Source organism: Desmodus rotundus, chromosome 1, assembly GCF_022682495.2.
Source record: "Desmodus rotundus isolate HL8 chromosome 1, HLdesRot8A.1, whole genome shotgun sequence".
Classification (NCBI taxonomy): Eukaryota; Metazoa; Chordata; class Mammalia; order Chiroptera; family Phyllostomidae; genus Desmodus; species Desmodus rotundus.
Genome location: NC_071387.1, coordinates 82850705 through 82870655, shown reverse-complemented (window position 1 = coordinate 82870655; position 19951 = coordinate 82850705). Strand labels below are relative to the sequence as shown.

The 19951-nt window shown below is 41.4% G+C and overlaps 1 pseudogene; it reads right to left on the bottom strand.

Moving 5' to 3' along the window:
• Nucleotides 1–12754: 12754 nt before the first annotated feature.
• On the bottom strand, nucleotides 12755–15362 carry LOC112307250 (enhancer of rudimentary homolog; annotated as a pseudogene).
• Between the last annotated feature and the right edge of the window lie 4589 nt (nucleotides 15363–19951).

Sequence of the window (19951 nt, the reverse complement as noted above, 5' to 3'; positions counted from 1 at the left end):
GACACTGACGGCTAGAGTTTGGTCCGGTTATTACTGTTATAATTATTATTATCATTGCGATCAAGATCATTTCCGTTTGAAACTGACCAACCTTGGCTTGTAGGGTAGCGCCTAGAAAACTTGGCCTAGCGCTGGCCGCTTGCCTCCCCTGCCGAGCCCCGGCACGTAGGCTGGCCAAAGTGCCCCGACGGCGGACCCCACCCTGGACCCGAAAGCCGAAAAGCCAGCGAACCTGCGGGGGGCGATTTTAGAGACTCCTCCACCCCACGTACGGATTCGTCTCTTTTGTGATTAAATAAGAAGCTTCTTGAGAAGAACTTCTTAAAGAAGAATCCTCAAGGAGACGTACCTAGGTCTTCTATTGGAAACGCAAAGTGAAGGCCCTGGAAAGAATGAGCACAGCAGTCTACCCTAGGGTATCCTGCGGTGGCGGGTGGAAGGTAGCCCGGTGGGGAAGGAGAGAGGACAGAAGGAGTAATCAGGAGGCCCGTTATCCAAGGCAAGTCTGTACATTGCTGAGCAGACAAGACTGGAGCGGCAGAACGATGTGGGGAATCTTCGGGAAGGGTCTCCCTCAGATACCTGCCCCTCTTGTGACCTCTTGCCTCCAGAGTAGGAGCCCGGAGCCACTTTTCCACAGAGCTGGGAGCAGATTCTTATTTGGGGTGGGTTTGAGCCCTGATGCGTACCTGCCATATAATGGCAACAAAGTTCTGGCCGCTGGCACTTCTGCGGGCCTTCTCTGTTGCCCTGGGAATATTGGGCTAGAGGGGGGAGGGTGCAAAGCTCTGGCCCGCCCTTGGGGCTCAGTGGAAGGTGGCTGCTGCCTGTCCCTTGTCCTTAATCTAACCTGCCTGCGCTGCTGCGAGGCCCCTGAGCCGCTGGCCTTCCAAACTGACTCCGAGTGTCATGAACAAGCTCTGGGAAGCCATACCCGCCCCACATTGCAGACCGCCGGGTGTGTCTCCATTTTCCACTCCTACAGCATCAAAGCAAGAAAAGGAGAAGAAGGACTGTGCTTCTTGGACCACTGCCATCATCAGGGCAACTGTATCTGCAGACTCCAGAAGCCATAAAAAATAATGGGGCTCCTTACTGTAGGTGTCCAAGGGAGACACAAGACTTGACAAACAGTGGCATTCTCGCAACTCCTCTTTTGGCGAGGCTCCTTTTCCTCAGAGATTCCTGGTACTAGGATTAGCTCTCCCCCCACACAGTCCAGTCCTCTCACTGACCTAGTGTCCCACCCCCACTCACTCCCTGCTGCCTGTCTTTAAAACTCAGAGGCTGGATCCTGAGGGGCTCCTCCATGTTCCCACAAAGACCCTAGAGAGCGTATTCTCCCACTGTTTCTCAGAAGAAAACCAGCCTTCTCCCCAAGAGTCTGTGAATACAAGTCTCCACCCTTGTACCCCTGGTTACAAGGAAAAGCTCTTTATAGAAGAATACTAGCTCATAAATGTAGACAGAACAGGAGAATTAGCAGGTTCCCCTCCTGTACAACTTGGGGAAATAATTGAATCAGACAAAGTGATTTAATGCACCCAGAGGTGGAAGTGTGGAGAACTGGCTAACTGTACAGTGTTAACTAGTGAAGGAAAACATTTTTCATTTTCAATTTCAATGGTGACACCTGGCTTCCAGCACCTTACAGGGATCAAGCTTAGCGTCATGCATGCTGGATCAACCTGACAGCAAGGATGATGTGGAATCTAGTACACAATAGCACCAATGCGGTGTTCCTGCCAAAAACACTTAATTTGAATCAGAAGTCCAGTGTGGAGTCTGCACTTCCAGTTTACAGGATGGTGAAGGGACAGAGTAACAAGGTAAATGACACCAGGGAAAAGCAATCCGACGAGTCCTGACAGCAGCCACTCTGTAGCCATTTGGCCTGCTCTCCTCAAAAAAAATCAGTGTCAGAAAAAGGGGAGAATGGTGCTGGTACAAAAACAGCCTAAAATGATGAAACATTTGTAACAACAAGCATGGAGCCTGAGATACTCCCGGGTCAACTGACTGTATCATGGAAGACATTTTGAAGGACATTTCAATAAGGTGGAGTATCAAATGATATTATAGAATTACTGTTAATGTTGTTAGGTGTGAAAATAGCACAGTGCTTCTCTAGGAGAATAGCCTTATTTTCAGGTTATTCCTGCTGAACTACTAAAGGGTGAAGTGTATGGAGTCTGAAACTTGTTTTTAAATCATTCTGTGAAAACAATATATACATATGAAGCTGATATGACAAAATGTTAGCAATCTAGGTGGTGGATATGGGGGGGTTATTTTTTCATAATAAAAGTTGGAGAAAACTAAAGTGTCAGGTACTAAATGACTTTAAAAATTTCCCCACCTGTGTATGCAGGCTATCAAATTAAATATAGGCTTATGGGAATAAAATCATTACAGTATGATTTATATCTGTATACTTTTGAAAACCACATGGCCCCAAATTTGCATATCATTTGAACAAATATATTACACACTTACTTGTAGTTTTAAAAAAGGAAAATACATTCACTTCCCAACACTAGCGCCTGCAGTCTGGCAAACAGATGCAATGTGATTAAAGTACATCCAGTTGTAAGATTCTAACCACCAGCAAACCTTTCCCAGCAGAGCTGGGGCATTGCAGAAGTGGATTTCAGGAGCTGAATAGTTGGGAAGGCCAGACCCTTTCACCTATAAATGCACCTATTTTCTCCCCATTCTCCTCCCTCCCAGCCTCTGCCTCCTGCATCCCAGGATGCTTTTTGCAGTCCCCAGGTCAGAATTAATCTGCACTGTGCCTGTTCTTAGCTCTGTCTTAGCTCTTATCTTGACTAAATGTGCCACTTTTTTTTTGATTTCCTGAGGTTGCTCTTCAAGTGTGCCCTCCGGGCAATGTGACGTGAGCTTACAGATGTGGAGGAGCCTGTGGTGGGAGCTCTGGGCAGGATCAGGGTCAGATGGGTGGGCTGCAGGGAAGGGTACCTGGTAGAAAGAAGACCTCAGGAGCCCTGGGCAATGTTGAGGACCAAGGTTGTGGTTCTCTGACAGATCACCATGAGTGAAGTCATTTACACAGCGCTGGAGAAAAATAACTTTAAAACATTGATCTGAATATGGACTTGCAAAAAGAAACTGGGCCTTTTGTATTGTACAATAACCCTGTCTGGACTCAAATGAAACCTCTGACTCACTGCCAGAACTCTTTCACAATAAATATTCATTCGTTGACAGAGACACCTACCACAGCTGAACTTCATGATTTTAATTGTGACTTCCACAATTAGTACATCTCCTGTCACCATCTTTATGCCTCATGCACCCCTTTCTCTACCCTGAATATCAGCCAGAAACCAACAGAGATTCCAAGAATTGTTCTATTTACACTTTATATTTTATAAGGATGTTTATAATATTCAGACACCTAACTAGTGTGTGTATGTTCATGTAAATGCGTAACTGTGTATACATGTGATTGTGTGTGCCCGTGTAGAAGCATATGCATGCGTGTAAATGCATGCATGTATATGCACATGTGCACACATGTGTAGATACGAACACGTGTGTGTGCTTATGGGTGTGTGGGAGGTGTTTGAGTGTGCATGTGTGCTCTTCACGGGACTATACTTTTGTGAGGGAGGTAATGTGTCCAACCCTCCATGGAATGTGAGCACCTGGACCCTGTGGTATAAGACAAAATAAATGTTCGCCTTCTGTTCCTGGCTCTTGGCCTAGACTTCCTAAAGTCATTGAATTTTTAAAATGGGGGTGGGGTGGGTAGGGTGGCAAATAGCTTCAAGATTGGGGCAGGAGGGGAGAGAGATTGGAGATGGAGTTAATCACCAATGGCCAATGATTTCATCAGTGATGCCTGCATAATGAAACCTCCACAGAAACTCCTAAACCACAGAGTTTGGGGAGATTCCAGGATGGTGAACACATCTATGTGCTAGAGGATGACAGACCCAGAGAGGAAGTTTGTGCTCTCTCTTCCCCATACCTTGTTTTAGGCATCTCTTTCATTTGACAGTTCCCGGATTTTATCCTTTATAATAAACCAGTAACATAAGTAAAGTGTTTCCCTGGGTTCTGTGAATTGTTCTAGCAAATGACCAAACCTGAGGAGGTTGTAGGAACCTCTGAGATTGTAGTTGGCTGGGCAGAAGATCCAGTGGGAGCAGACACAGACAGGAAAATGTAAACTCAGCCTGGGGAGGTGGCAAGGGTCTAGCACGTTTGTGGGTGTGTGCACATGTGTGCATTGCAGTAGAAATCTGCATATTTTGAAAGCAAGAGGAGAAAGAATGGGCTAGCATCTTTGATTCTCTCCATTGTTCTGAAGGAGGACAGTTGTCAAAGGGCTTAGAGTGATGCCTGCATCTGAATCCCACAAACTGGGTAGTTCGGTCTGTAGCAGCCCTGATGCTTTAAGTTAAATTAGTCAAAAAATATGCCTGCCTTGCTGGATGCCACGCCTGGGAAACTGGTGTGGGCTGGCTTGCCAGAGCAGGACTCTCTGTTTATGGAAGACTGCCTATACACACTGTCTGTGGTGGAATTCAATACAAATGCTTTGTTGTGTTCACACAATCATTCACATAGTTGCAGTGAACAGGTGGGTGTGCACAAACATGTCTGCACTCTGCTTGGACTCGTTCTGTGCACTCCTCCTTGCCCTTGGTTTTTTGATCGAGTGTCTGCAACAGTGTTGAAAAACAGCTGTTTTTTGGCTGCGGAAGAGTTTCCTTGGGCGTGGAGATAAACATAACAGTAATTGTGGATTTTCTCACATCTCCATCATCCCAGGCCTGTGGGCTTTAAGCAGTAGAGACTGAAGGGGGCAGAGAGCAAACAACAGAAGAAATAAGCAACAGACTCGTGTTTACTCTTCTTGGGCACTGTTCCTGGAGCTTCTCACAGCACTACTCCTCAATCCTCACAGCAACCCTGTGACATCAACAACAATAACATCCTATTTTTTGTATGAGGAAACTGAGGTTCAGAGATGATTGTACATTTGCCCAATGTCATACAGGTGGTAAGTGGCAGAGTTGAATAGATTTGTCCATTTGGAGTTTGTTGATCTATTTTAGCCTTTCAGAGATTGCAACCCTCCTGAAAGACATTGGACTAAACTTTATGTGTGGATGACCAATACTGGAGGTTCGTATGGAGTGGCCCAGGACCTGGCTTCCTTGACCTCACTTGGTTAGAGCCTGAGGACAGAAAGGGGAGGAGGATGGATGCCATCTGCTCACCCTCACTCTTGCCAGTCCCCACATGTGCTCTTTGCTCTGAACTGTGTGTGGCTGTTTTGGGGGAGTTGGATGGAGGCTGCACAGATCCCTGCTGCACAGTCCCTGTCAAGCCCATTCGGACCACTGGCTGGGCTAGAATGCTACCATAAAGAGAAGTGTGGGGAATCTTGATTCTGCCATCATTCCTAAATAATTAAGACCCTGTCGAACTTCTGAGTTTCAGTGTCTACATCTGGAAGATGATATGTCAATTATCTAGGCATTTAAATGAGACGTAGAAAGTCTGTAATTTTATGTAATATGCACACATGTGAAAAGCTTTTCTTTTTACATTAAATGAATGGAAACAAAGCAAGCTTTCTTCTTGATTAAAAATGTTTTTAAAATCTGAGTTTAAGAAGGGGAAAGTGTCTCAAATCAATAATCTAGACTCTTGCCTCAAAGAACCAGAATACGAAGAACAAAATAAACCCAAAGCAAGCAGAAGGAAGGATACAAAAACATAGAAGAAATTAATTAAATTAATATAGAAAAATAATCAGTGAAAGAAAAAGTGGCTATTGGAAAGATCAATAAATTGACAAACCTCTAGCCTGACTGACAAAGAAAAAAAAAAGGGAGAACACAGAAATTACCTGTATCAGGAATGAAACAGAGGCTATCACTACATGTCCTGAAAATACCAGAAGAGGAAAAAGAAACAAAAACCTAGGAACAACCCCACACACATACATTTGACAACTTAGATATGATGGACCAATCCTTGTAAAGCACAAACTACAAAAATTCCTTTAATAGGAAATAAATAATTTGAATTACAAGTGGAATTTATGAGTGCTCAAAAAAGAAATCTTCAGGTCCAGATGGTTTCACTAAAAAATGCTGCCAAGCCATATAAAAAAGAATTAATACCAATTCTACATGATCACTTTCAGAAAATAGAAATGCTTCTCAAATCATTTGCTAAAGCAACTATTATCCTATATCAAAACCAGACAGAGACAGTATAAAATAATAAGGTATACAGGCCAATATTTCTCATAAATATAGACACATACATTCCTAATAAGATATCAATGAGCAGAATTCAACAATACATGAAAATAACTATTACCATGAACAAGTTGGGGTTATTCCACTAACAGATACTTGTTTAATATTCAAAAATCAAGCAATATAATCCATATACTAACAGCCTACAAAAGAACCATATAATCAGATCAATTGATGTGGAAAAGAAAAGTATTTGACACAATTAACGTCCATTCATGATAAAATTCTCAGAAAACTAGGAATATAGTGGACCTTCTTCAACTTGACAAAGAGCATCTGCAAAAACCCTACAACTAACCCTACTAGATGGTAAAAGACTGGATGCTTTCCCCTGAGATCAGGAACAAGACAAGATGCCCATTTTTACCACTTCTATTCAACACAATACTGGAATTATCTCATCTGGCACAATAAAGAAAAGAAAGGAAATAAAAGGCATACAGATCAAAAAAGGAAGAAATAAAACTGTTCCTAGTTGCAGATAGCATGATGGTCTTCATAAAAATCCTAAGGAATTTCCAAAAAGCAAACAAATAAAAACTCATAGAACTAATAAGTAAGGTTGCAGGATACAATATCAGCATACAAAATAAATTGCATTTCTGTATATTAGGAATGGATATATGGAAACTGAAATTAAAAATACAATACAACACATAATCACTAAAAATTCTTTGGTGTAAATCTAACAAAATATGCACAGGACTTGTATGCTGAAAACTACAAAGTACTAAAAAGAGAAATCAAAGACCTAAATGAATGGAGAGACATACCATATTCGTGGATTAGAAGACTCAAGATAATAAAGCGGCCAATTCTCCAAAATTGATATATAGGTTTAACACAATTCTTAACAAAATTCCAACAATTTTTTGTAGAAATAGACAAAATTATTCTAAAATTTATGTGAAAAAGCAAAGTAAATAGCATCACTAGAACAATTCTAAAAACAAAGAATAAAATGTGAAGAATCACTCTACCCAATTTCAAGATTTATAATAGAGGAAGATCAATCAATGGTGATATTGGCAGAAGGAGAGGTACATAGATCAATGGATAGAATGGAGAACCAAGAAACAGCCTTCCATGGGTATCAATTAATATTTGACATAGGTGCAAAAGCAATTCAATGAAGGAATTTTCATCTTTTCAACAAACAGTGCTGGAGCAATTGGATATCCAAAAGCCAGAAAAAAAAAAATGTCTTGAGCTAAACCTCACACCTTATACAAAAGCTAATTCAAAGTGGATCACATATTTAAATGTAAAGTGTAAAACCGTAAAAGATTTGAAAGTAACAGAAAACTCATTTGGGACTTGGAGCTTGGTGAAGAGTTCTTAGACATGATAGCAAGCATGATCTATGAAAGAAAAAGATCAATAAATTAGATCTCATCAAAATTAAAACTTTTGCTTGGCAAAAGACCCTGTTAAGAGGATGAAAAGACAAACTATACATGTGAAGAAAACATTTGCAATCTATACAGCTGATAAAGGATTCATATCTAGAGCATATAAAGAATTCTCAAAACTCAACATTTAAAGAATTCAAATAGAAAATGGGTAAAAGGCATGCTGAAGAATATGGATGGAAAATAGGTACATGATTAACCATTAGGAAAAAGAAAATTAAGGCTACAATGAAATTTCACTGCATACCTATGAGATCAACTAAAAAATTATTTCAATACCAAATGCTGGTAAGGGTGAGGAGGAACTGGATCACTCTAGTGGGAATGTAAAATGGTATGACCACAGTGGGAAACAGTTTGACAGTTTACTAAAAAATGAAACGTGCAATACCATGTGACCTGGCAATCACAATTCTGGGCATTCATCCCAGTGGAATTAAAGCTCTGTCCACAGGAAACCTGTATGTGATTGTTCACAACAACTTTAATTGTAATCAACAAAAACTGGAAACAACCCAAACATTCCTAGTGAATTATGAAATGTTAAACTGTAGCACATCTATACCAAACAATTTTACTCAGCAATAAAAAGGAATCACTGTCGATGCATGCTGAATGAAATGACCAGTCTCTAAAGGTCACATTCTGTATGATTCCATTTACATACCATAAATAGAGATGGAGAACAGCTTAGTGGAGGCCAGAGGTTAGTTATCGAGAGAGGGGCTGGTGAGGAAAGGGTAGATGCGGATATAAAAGATTATTGTGAGAAAGATCTTTGCAGAGATGAAACAGATCTTTGTGGTCATAAATACATCCAAACAAATTTTATAGCTACAGAAAAAATATTGCATCAATAAAACAAGAACAGAATCTATGAAAAAGGAACAACCAGAGAAATCACCTGGAGTGGGGATGGGAGAGGAAATTTATTTATAAAATTTAAAAAAATGCATAGGATGAAGTTGGAAGATAAAGTAACAAAAAAAAAAACTATCCCCCAGTAATTAGAGTAAGAAGACAAAGAGAGTGGGTAAAAGAGAATAAAATTATAGAATAAATTCAGGGAATTCAACATTCAGAATGGGGACAGAGAAAACAAAGGACACAAACCCACCCCATCCTCCCTCCCTGACTCTCTTGCTCCCTTCCTTATTCCCAAAAAGAGGGAAATAAATGACTCTCATTTTTCAGCCCCTGAAGTTTGTGGAGATATCAGAACACTTGCTTCAGGGCTGCAGGTCCCTAAGTAGTAAGAGCAACCAGAGATCCCCGGATTCCTAGCTCTATGGGCTGTGCAGCCTTAAGGTCTTTCAAAGTTAGATAAAGCAGAGATAAATCACAAAGCAGGAAATAAACCTGCTGGCGAGGCCAATCTGCTGCCTGGAGCCCCACAGGTAATACAGAATCCTCACTAACATTGATTCATAAAAAATAAGGTAAATTCCATTCAGTAAAAGTCATGGGAAATTTTCCAGGGTTTCATGAAGTATCATTCTCATACAGACATTTAAATAAAGGGGACAGAAGGAAGGAAAAATGTTTGCAGTGTTATGATTTTAAATTTGAAGGCTCAGATCAAACTAGAGGAGAGTAGCAGATAAAGGAGAACACACTCCAGCTGTGCATTATTGGTGATCCAAAATGCTGAATCAAGGCAACAAATAACTTGAGAACTGGCAAGAAGGCAGAGCTAGGCTGTGTGCACATCTCTCTGAGCCCTGAGAGCCTGCAGCTCTTTGGCCTTCCTCCAGCTTCCCCAGCTTCCCCAGTTAGTGTGGGTTCCCAGGACTTGCTGACTCAAGGATTATTACTTCTATGAGCTCTATTGCATTGTCCAGAAAGAGGATATCTCAGAAAAAAACCCATTCCTCATTCAAATCACGAGCTCATGGAGTAACAAGTCCATGGGACTTCTAGATGGGGTCTTTCTGCCCCTCCCCATTCTCTATGACAGAGGGTGATCTGGTTCTTTCTCACTGGAAATCCACACCCCAGTACTTGAGTATGGCGATTAGAACACATTTACCCTTCAATTTTCCCATTGGAACACAAACATCATGTGTTAAATCTTTCACCAGAAAAAGTGGACATACTGATTTTTGATTATTTAAAATTTTAACTTTTTATTTTGAAATAATTATAGATTCATAGAAATCTGCAAAGTTGGTACAGAGATATCCCATGGATCCGTCATCTGGGTCTCCTGCTGGTTACATTTTACTTTAACTGTAGTACAATATCCAAACCAGGAAACTGACATGTTTGGTGGGGGGGGGGGATGCGCACGCACGCAGTTCTATGCCATTTTATAACTTGTGTAGGTTCTTGTAACCACCACTGAGCCGTACTTGGAGAGCAGGTGGGAGGGGAAACTGGGATCCAGCCCCCTTGGATTCTCCTATTTTTGCCCAGCTCACAGATCCTAAGGTTCCCTGGGGTTCCCATGCTTAGCATCCTTTCTGCAAGTCCAAGTTGTAGCTTCCTCCATTTTGCTAAGGCAGCTTCCACCCCTTCACCCAGGTTTCCTCTCCCAAAAGTTTTCTGAAGTGTCTCTTTCCCTGAGTCTCCAGTCCATTCTTTTGTCCTTTGGCCTCGAAACCTTGTAAAATTTACCATCACTCTAGTGGGGTTTCAGAAGGGAGAGAAGGTAAATCTGATCAATGTAGCATCTTCAACGGGTGGGCCCACTTGCATTTAAACAGAAGAAAATCATTCTCACTTTAAACAATAACAACAATAAAACCATCCTTCCATAGACAACGTCCTCCTCCCAACCCTGCCATCTTTCCTCTCTTTCCTAAAAAGTTGTATCACGCCCTTTCCCCAGTTCACTCCCATTTAACTTAAATCCACTGCTCCAACCAAAACATGTCTTGCTAAGATCACCAAGACCTCCATGTTGCTAACCCCAACACCCTTTTCTTTCATTGTGGCCCCCCCACAGAGGATCAGTGTTGAGCACACTTTCTGGTGGTCCTTCTTTCCTGGGCCACCTGTTTCTCTTCCTCCTCAATGTTTCCCCTCCTTTTTGCAGTAACTGGCTTTCAAGGGGCTGACACTTGGCTTTCCTCATGACTGGACCTAGGGCCTTCTCATTTTAATTTCCAGAATGACCGACCATACACAAACACAGTCTAACCACCTCTAATTCTCCCTTCACACTGCAGTCAAAAGGATCTTTTCAGAATACAAATGGGATTACATCTCTTCACCCCCCACTGGCTCCACAGCTCCTGGGGTAGAGTCCACACTATTTCATGGCCTAGTGCCTATGTATTCAGGCTCCAGCTCACACCCACAGTATCTCAGCTCTCCTCTCTTCACATACGGCAACCTCTTCTTGACAACTTCAGCTTCCCACAGGGCCTGTGGCTTCCTCCTTACCTCATGAGATCCTACATACACTTTGGCTTCTAGATGAATGGGCCCTTCCTACAGAAAGTCCTCTTTGATATACCTCATTCACTCTCTCCTGGCTACTGAAGGATAAATTGTTTCCCTTATTCCCTCTCCCCTTACTCCCACCTCGATTCTGCACCTGCTCCCAGACCTTGAGCTCCATGGTTGAGAGAGCTTGGATCTCTGGGTCATTTGAACAATACATCCTGTGCTTTTAGCCTCATTTAGCCAGTCCAAATGCAGAGTGGAGGGTGTTCTCATCTACCATGCACTGGAAACAATTTATATTCAATCTCACAGTCTGCTTTAAAATTATGCAGTTTCTGACCCTCTTTTTATTGAGAGCGGTAGGATTTCTATTTTTTCATGAAGTGATATTTTTGTTTTTTCATTTCACATAAGTCAAATGAAAATGTAAAGGCCGTGAATGTTCAGGATGCTGCACACTGAAACCTGGTGCTTGGAACCCTGGGAAGTCTGGGGGCATCCTGACACCCCTTCACCACCACTTATGTGGGGGTGAAGCCCCAGAGGTGCATAGGGGCTTTGCTTTCATTAACAGCCTTCCAGGGTCAAGGGGGTTTTATTCACCAAATTAAAATGTTTGACAATTGACTCTTAGTATAATCAATGTTTGGAAAAATGATTACTTAGGAGGGGGATCTGCACTTAGAATTAGTGCCCTTGGAACATAGCTGGCCCCTTTAGGTGAATTCCAAAATGGAAATGGGAGAAATGTAGGCTCAGCAACTCTGTGGTCCTGAAGCTCAACATCACCCCGAGAAAAGTGTGGAGTGTGCATGTATGTATGTGTGTGTGTCTGCATGTGCATATATATGCCTGTGTTCATGCACACCCCCCACACCCACATGTGTCTGCATGTGTGCACATTTATTTCTGTGTGCCTACATGTGTCTGCATGTGTGTGTGTATCTGTGTGTTGGCATTTGTGTAAAGCATGTGTGGAGTAGAGGTCCCAGGTCCAGAAAACTCTGGTCTTTACAGGCTGAGTTTGAAGCAGCCGTCCTGTTGCCTTCCTTGCTTAGCAGTTGTCTCTGATGCCTGGGGTGTCTGACAATGACTTTTGAATGTTTCATGTCAATTACCACTTTGGTTTCTAATATGTGCACACCACTTTCTATTAACTGTGTTGAAAGACAATTTGAGATGAAGCCTATTTTTTCTTCCCCACTTTCAATCTTATTTGATTTATTACAATGGAGAAAAGTATTTTCTGTGTTGACCTAGATTTTTTTTATAACTAAAGAACATTTATTTATTTTGCACCAAAACTTAATTTAGGACATAATTAAACTGTGTCATCACCCTCCATCCCAACTTGAAGAAGGGTTAGTACAGTGAATGTTATAAAGCAGATATGAATATTAGCTAACAAAGAAAAACCCTTCAAAGTTATCATAACGATGTTCAAGTAAAAAAAAGAAAAGAAAAAATAGTGGGGGTGATGGGAATTTCAGATTGAACAAAATCCTCACACTTCACCTAACACATTCAATCCTGACTAGAGTGTACCAAAATGGAAAAAGTATTACTATAATGCAAAACTTCCACTACAGATTTCTGTACATACCTGTATTCCACGCTCACTCCCAAAGTCTAATGCTTCCAGCACAACTATTTCCTGGCCTGTTGGGCCTCGTGGCAAGGGAGCAAGTCGTTCTTCTCTTTAATCCAGTCTTTGTGATGAGGCTGGTATATTTGGGTATCAGCTCAGTAAACAAGACAGCTCAGGTCTGCCAGATCATCAATAAAATCAAACAACTGGTTGATATCATATGTGATGGGGGGCTGTTGGGATTCATTTTCTTCAGATGTTCTTCATAACTTTAAAAATTTTTTATTGTTATTCGATTACAGTTGTCTGCATTTTCTCCCCATCCCTCCACCCCACCTCAGCCAAACTCACCTCCCTCTCCCATCTCCTTTGCCCACCTCTACCCTCCCCCTTGATTTTGTCCATGTGTCCTTTATAGTGGTTCCTGTAAAACCCTCTTCCCACTGCCCCCTCCCCACTCCCCTCTGGCTATTGTTAGATTGTTCTTAACTTCAATGTCTCTGGTTATATTTTGTTTCCTTTTTTCTTCTGTTGATTATGTTCCAGTTAAAAGTGAGGTCATATGGTATTTGTCCCTCACCTCCTGGCTTAATTCACTTAGCATAATGCTCTCCAGTTCCATCCATGCTGTTGCAAATGGTATAAGCTCCTTCTTTCTCTCTGCTGCGTAGAATTCCATTGTGTAAATATACCATAGTTTTTGTATCCACTCATTTGCTGATGGGCACTTAGGTTGCTTCCAGTACTTGCTATTGTAAATTCTGCTGCTATGAACATTGGGGTGCATAGGTTCTTTTGGATTTGTGTTTCAGGGTTCTTAGGGAATAATTCCAGTGGCAGAATTGCTGGGTCAAAGGGCAGTTCCATTTTTAGTTTTCTGAGGAAATTCCATACTGTTTTCCACAGTGGCTGCACCAGTCTGCATTCTCACCAACAACGTACTAGAGTTCTCTTTTCTACACATCCTCTCCAACATTTGTTTGTGTATTTGTTTATGTTGGCCACTCTGACCGGTGTGAGATTGTACCTCATTGTGGTTTTAATTTACATCTCTCTGATGGCTAGTGATGCTGAGCACCTTTTCATATGTCTCTGGGCCCTCTGTATGTCTTCCTTGGAGAAGTGTCTGTTCAAGTCCTTTGCCCATTTAAAAAATATATTTATTGATTATGCTATTACAGTTGTCCCATTTCCCCCCCCTTTACTCAACTCCATCCTGCCCATCCCCTCCCTCCCACATTCCCCCCCTATAGTTCATGTCCATGGGTCATACTTATAAGTTCTTTGGCTTCTACATTTTCTACACTATTCTTACCCTCCCCCTGTCTATTTTCAACCTATCATTTATGCTATTTATTCTCTGTACTTTTCCCCCCTCTCCCCCCCTCCCACTCCCCTATTGATAACCAACCCTCCATGTGATCTCCATTTCTGTGGTTCTGTTCCTGTTCCAGTTGTTTGCTTAGTTTGCTTTTGTTTTTGTTTTATGTGTGGTTGTTAATAATTATGAGTTTGCTGTCATTTTTACTGTTCGTATTTTTTATCTTCTTTTTCTTAGATAAGTCCCTTTAACATTTCATATAATAATGGCTTGGTGATGATGAACTCCTTTAACTTGACATTATCTGAGAAGCACTTTACCTTCCCTTCCATTCTAAATGATAGCTTTGCTGGATACAGTAATCTTGGATGTAGGCCCTTGCCTTTCATGACTTTGAATCCTTTGCCCATTTTTAAATTGGGTTGTTTTTCTTCCTGGAGTTCAGTCATGTGAGTTCTTTATATATTTTGGAGATCAGGCCCTTGTCTGAGGTATCATTGGCAAATATGTTTTTCCATACTGTTGGTTCTCTTTGTAATTTGGTGCTGTTTTCTTTAGCCTTGCAGAAGCTTTTTATTTTGATGAGGTCCCATTTGTTTATTCTTTCCTTTATGTCCCTTGCTTTCGGGGACGTGTCTGTCAGGACGTTGCTGTGTGGAATGTCTGAGATTTTCTACCAATGTTTTCCTTGAGGACTTTTATGGTGTTACAACTTATATTTAAGTCTTTTACCCACCTTGAATTTATTTTTGTATATGGTGTAAGTTGGTGATTGAGTTTCATTTTTTTTGCATGTAGCTGTCCAGATCTCTCAACGCCATTTGTTGAAGAGGCTATTTTTGCTCCATTTTATGCTCCTGCCTCCTTTGTCAAATATTACTTCACCATAAAGACTTGGTTTTATTTCTGGGCTCTCTGTTCTGTTCCATTGGTCTATGTGCCTGTTTTTATGCCAGTACCAGACTGTTTTGATGACAGTGGCCTTGTAATACAGTTTGATATCAGGTATTGTGATCCCTCCTGCTTTGTTCTTCTTTCTCAAAATTGCTGCAGCTATTCGGGGTCGTTTATGTTTCCATATAAATTTCTGAAATGTTTGTTCTATATCTGTGAAATATGTCATGGGTACTTTAGTAGGGTTTGCATTGAATCTATGAATCGCTTTGGGTAGTATGGCCATTTTGATGATGTTAATTCTTCCAATCCATGAGCATGGTACATGCTTCCATTTGTTCTTCATAACTTTTACAAACACTTTCCATGCATTCATTCACTGATTCATAGCCAGCATAAGTTCTGCCTTCTGGCCTGTTTGTAGGCTGTACCAGTAAAATGGTGTGAGGCATCGCGCCAAACTCTCTCACTGCAGCCGGTCACCAACACCACCTCACATAAGCTTAACCACAATGTGGCCAACAGCCAACCCCACGAGATGAGCCACCTGACCTAGAATTTTTAAATACTCCCGCTAGTATCAGGCTTACCAAATTGCAAATCAGGCCCACTCATCACTGAAGAGCATAGGTTTACACTCTCTTCCATTTGAACTGACTCTTACACAAAAATACACCTGCTACATTCACCAGGATCCTTTGTTCCAGGCACCCTGTCAGGAAGAGAGTAAATGCCAAGGCCTTAAAAAGAAACAGGCCTTAAAAAGAGGTCCTGGACATGGACAACTAAATGTTGTCCCACTCACTCCTTTTCTCCCTCCCACTCATCCTTTGTGGTGCCAGGCTCCTAACTGGCCTTGGGGACCCAGAGAACAGAACCAAGCCTCTATCTCTAATCTAGTAGGGGGGATCAGAGATGGAAGCTGTGGCAGGGCTGCTTTCTTGGAGGAGTGTTACAGGCCAAGGGTGACGGGGTGCTGCCTGCTATCTGCAGATGGATGAAACAGGCAGGCCCAGCAGGGGAGGGCTGGGTGGCCGCTGCCAAGTCTGGAGAGCATGCGTCAAGCCTGGGGAGCCTGTGCCATTCAGGGCGATGGGATTCTCCACTTGGGGAGTTGGGGTCCTCCAGTCAGGGATATGGGGTGACCATTCAGGGAGATGGAGTGTCCAGTAGTCTTTCATGCCTTTGGGGGTTCTGAGAATCCTATGTGAAAATAGCAAAGGCCAGGGACTAATTGAGGATCCTGTGATATGAAGATAACTTACTTTTGTACACTAGCTACCTCTTTAACTAAACATCCAAGGATGATTTCTCTTATCAGGGCCCTGATAATTGCTCCAAAATGATAGCTGGTGGCAAGAAGCCCAGGGCCCATGGAAGCCCCTCAACTCCTGGTGCAGGTGTCTGAGTGCTGAGGACTGTGGATCCAGAGAGTATAAGTAGCCACCACAGAATGCCATGGGGGTGACAGTAACGGGGACCAGGAAGGTAGCAGAGCAGAGGTCACTCACTGGGGGACATGGGCTTAGTGCCCAGATCAGGGGCTCAGGTGGACCCAGAGCACCATATGCCTTAGCAGGTATGTGATGTGCCAGGGCTTAAATTCCTTAATTAGGGTAAAAACATGGGCCCTGAAGTGGGCTATAGGCAAGTGAATCACAAAGAACCATAGGCTCTGAGAAGATGAATAGCTGTGGCCAAGTGACAGGTGGAGACGTCCACCATGATGGACATGGCTATGAAGGACAGACCCTTGGGTAGTTCCTTATAAAGAGCAGAGGTCTCTTGGCCCCAATCAATGCTCTTTCTTAGGGTAAAGAGAAGGAGCCTTTTTATTCTCAAAGGCTGGATGGGTTACCAGGACCTGAGATCAAAGACTACCAGAATAACCTGGGCCAGAAAGGTTGTAGTCAGCTGTGATGAACAGGGTGGGTGGGAGCCAAGACCAGACTGCCCCTGCAGCCTCAGACCTTGTGGTGACTCACAAACCCTTCAGGTGTTCCTGAGGTGGGCCAGCAGAAAGGAGGTGGGTGAACCTCTAGGCTGATGGTTTGGAAAATCCACTCTTCATGATGATGAGGAGTATGTCTTACTTTATTGGCTTTGATTTTCGGTGAAGGGAGAATGGTTATTGGCAGTGACTGGGAAGTATATTTTCTCAATGTTAAAAATTATAAGAAAGGAATTTTTTTCTTGAATACATTCATTAACACAGTTACTCTTTTGTTTCAAGTTTTCAGACACTTATGATTTTTTTAGCAAGAGAAAATAACCAGATTTAATACATGCGTATGTATGGGAACCCCATATACATGAAAGCATCAGAGAACCCACATGCAGAGGAGGTTCAGAGACAGAAAGGGGGTTGAGGTATATAAAACATCCTGAGCTAGGGATGAAGTAAGGTACACTAGGGATTTCAAAGGGTCCTTGCAGGATGAACTAGGAGCAGACATTTAATAAACAGAAATTTGCCCTGCCCTACAGATAATAGTAAAAGGGACAGGCCGAAGTTTCTCCTGAGCTTGAAGTTGCAATTGCCTTTAGCTCAAAGTAATCTGCGTACCTTGGAGGCACATCTTTAGGTATCTCATTTTGAACCTCCACAGTTCCCACCCCTGAAACTTCCTTGGACTTCACATTCCAAAAACAAGCCTGATAGACCATTCTATCATTAAACCTGTCTCAGTCTTGAGAAAAGTTGAGTTCGCTTTAACAGTTGTGTTTCATTTAAGGAGGCAGTGATGCCTGTAAACTCCCAAAGTTAAGTCTATGGAGCAAGCAACCACGTATTTAATAGGAAGTGAAGGGACCAGAGTTTTGCCATCCTGAAGCTGCCTTTGGGGGATATCGATTTTAAGCTGTTTATTAAGGAACAGAGCCCAGAAGTAAACATTCACCCTCCCCCTTTTCCTGCCCCAAAAACTTAGAAGGAGAAAACTATTTCAGGAAAAAGGTCATAGGATGTTCTCCTTATTCTAAACTGAATTAAGTATGGTAAAAAAGAGGGCTTCAGGCAATGGTCTGTTGGATAGGTACACTCTATATTACCACTGTTTCTTAGTTGCCTAGCAAAGATTTTCCTTTCATATATGTTTCGCTTTTCCTTAACTACCTATGAACCAGCCATTCTCACTTATGAAATCTAAGATCACCTCTCACTCCTTTCTCCTTTGTCTAAAAATGTCTTATGTATCCAAATTTGCCTCACTGTCTTTGGAATTTTCATGTAATTATCATGCCTATGTGGATTCCCCATGTGCCTTCACTAAACTTTGATGTTCTCCTGCTAATCTCTCTCAGTTAATTTGATAATTAGCCTGATGTGAGGACTTAGACAGTAGGAAAAAAAGTACTAATATTTTTTTTAGCCTCCACAGAAGCATCTCTATGGAAACAAAAGAAAAACAAAGGTTACCATTATTCCGGTTTTTGAGTTCTGAAGGCAGGCATCAAGAAGATTTCAAGATGTCTGTCTTAAATCATCTTCAGATAGAGTCAAGGCTAGCAGTGACACTCTGATAGATTCTCCTGGTATGCAGTTTGAATGTTTGTGGTGATCCTCCTGTAGAAGGCATAAAGATTGTGCATAGATGAGCTGTTGTGATTTCTCTGCAGTCCCATCATGTCATCCCACCTTAGCTTGTGTGGCCTTGGGAAGGGGAACTTTTAATTCCCAATGATTCCAAGTTAATGGATAGTGAAATGAAAATGTTAATTTGGAGGGTTCAGCCAAATATTTAAGAAAACTAGAAAAATTCAGGATACAGTCCAGCTTATAGGTAGAAAGTTTTAAAGAAAGACAATGAATGACACTAGAATCTCACATCCCCAAAGGTATTGTTGGGGCTAAAAAATATTAATACTTTCCTTCCCACCTTCTAAGTTCTTCCAGCTAAGCCAATAATCAAAATTAACAGAGACAGAAAAACAGGGGAAAATCAAAGTTTTAATACATGTCCATGGGTAATTGATAAAAATATGAAAATTTCAAAGACAGTGATACAAAATTGGGTATATAAGATGTTTTTGGGCAAAGGAGAGAAGGAAATGACAGAGTACTAGATTCAAGAAGTGAGAATGGACAATTTATAGGTAGTTGGGAAAGAGCAGACCATACATGGCAGGAATATTCTCGTTAGTCAACTCAGAAACAGTGAGACATGAGGGTACCTAGCTGGCAGACTTGGAGTCTTCCTGCTGGGGTGAAGACTCTTCAGGTGATCAAGCCATGGCTCCCTTTCTAAGGCAGATTTCTCTGTCTAAATCTCTTGGGAAGAAAGGGGGCAGGGTCAAATGTTCTCCCCAAGTCTTATTTCTTAATAAACAGCTTAAAATCAATATCCCAAAGGGCAGCTTGAGTGTGGCAAAATTTTGGTTTCCTTCAGTCCTACCTTTGAAATTTTAAATAAGTTTTACATTTCAGAAGCTAAATTGGTAGACTGCTCCATATTTCATTCAGTCCTGAGAATAAGTCAGTTCAGTTAATCTGTTGAGCCTCATTTCAGGAGGCAGTGATCAGGTAGGATCAGATAGGAAGAAAAATGTAAATGTTTCAATATTGCTTACAAATATATAATTTATCAAGTTGCTCTAAGAAAAATGAGTTTTCTTATATCTGGAAAACAAAAAATGTAAAATCAGCAAGAGTTCAAGTAAAAGTCATAAAAATTAAAACCATCCTCAGTTCATTCAGTCCCATATAATTAATTCTTGTTTATCTTGATCGTTTGCCAGCATTCCCATGAATCCAGTTATTCCTTAGAGTTCTATAAATCTTCATATAGTTTAAAGTTATCATCTGAAAGTTTATTTTCAGAAAACTCTATTTTAGAATAAGACAGAGTCTTTTCCATGAATCTTTCTGAAGATAAAACATTTTCTAAAGCATTAGAGGAAGACAATGACTATCTGGAAAGGACAAAACTGAAAATGGCACAGTTATAGGTATGACTATAATACAATTACCAAAGAACTTTGCTTTTTTATAACAACATTTTAAGATAATTAGAATGACAAATGAAAATATATCATAACTTTG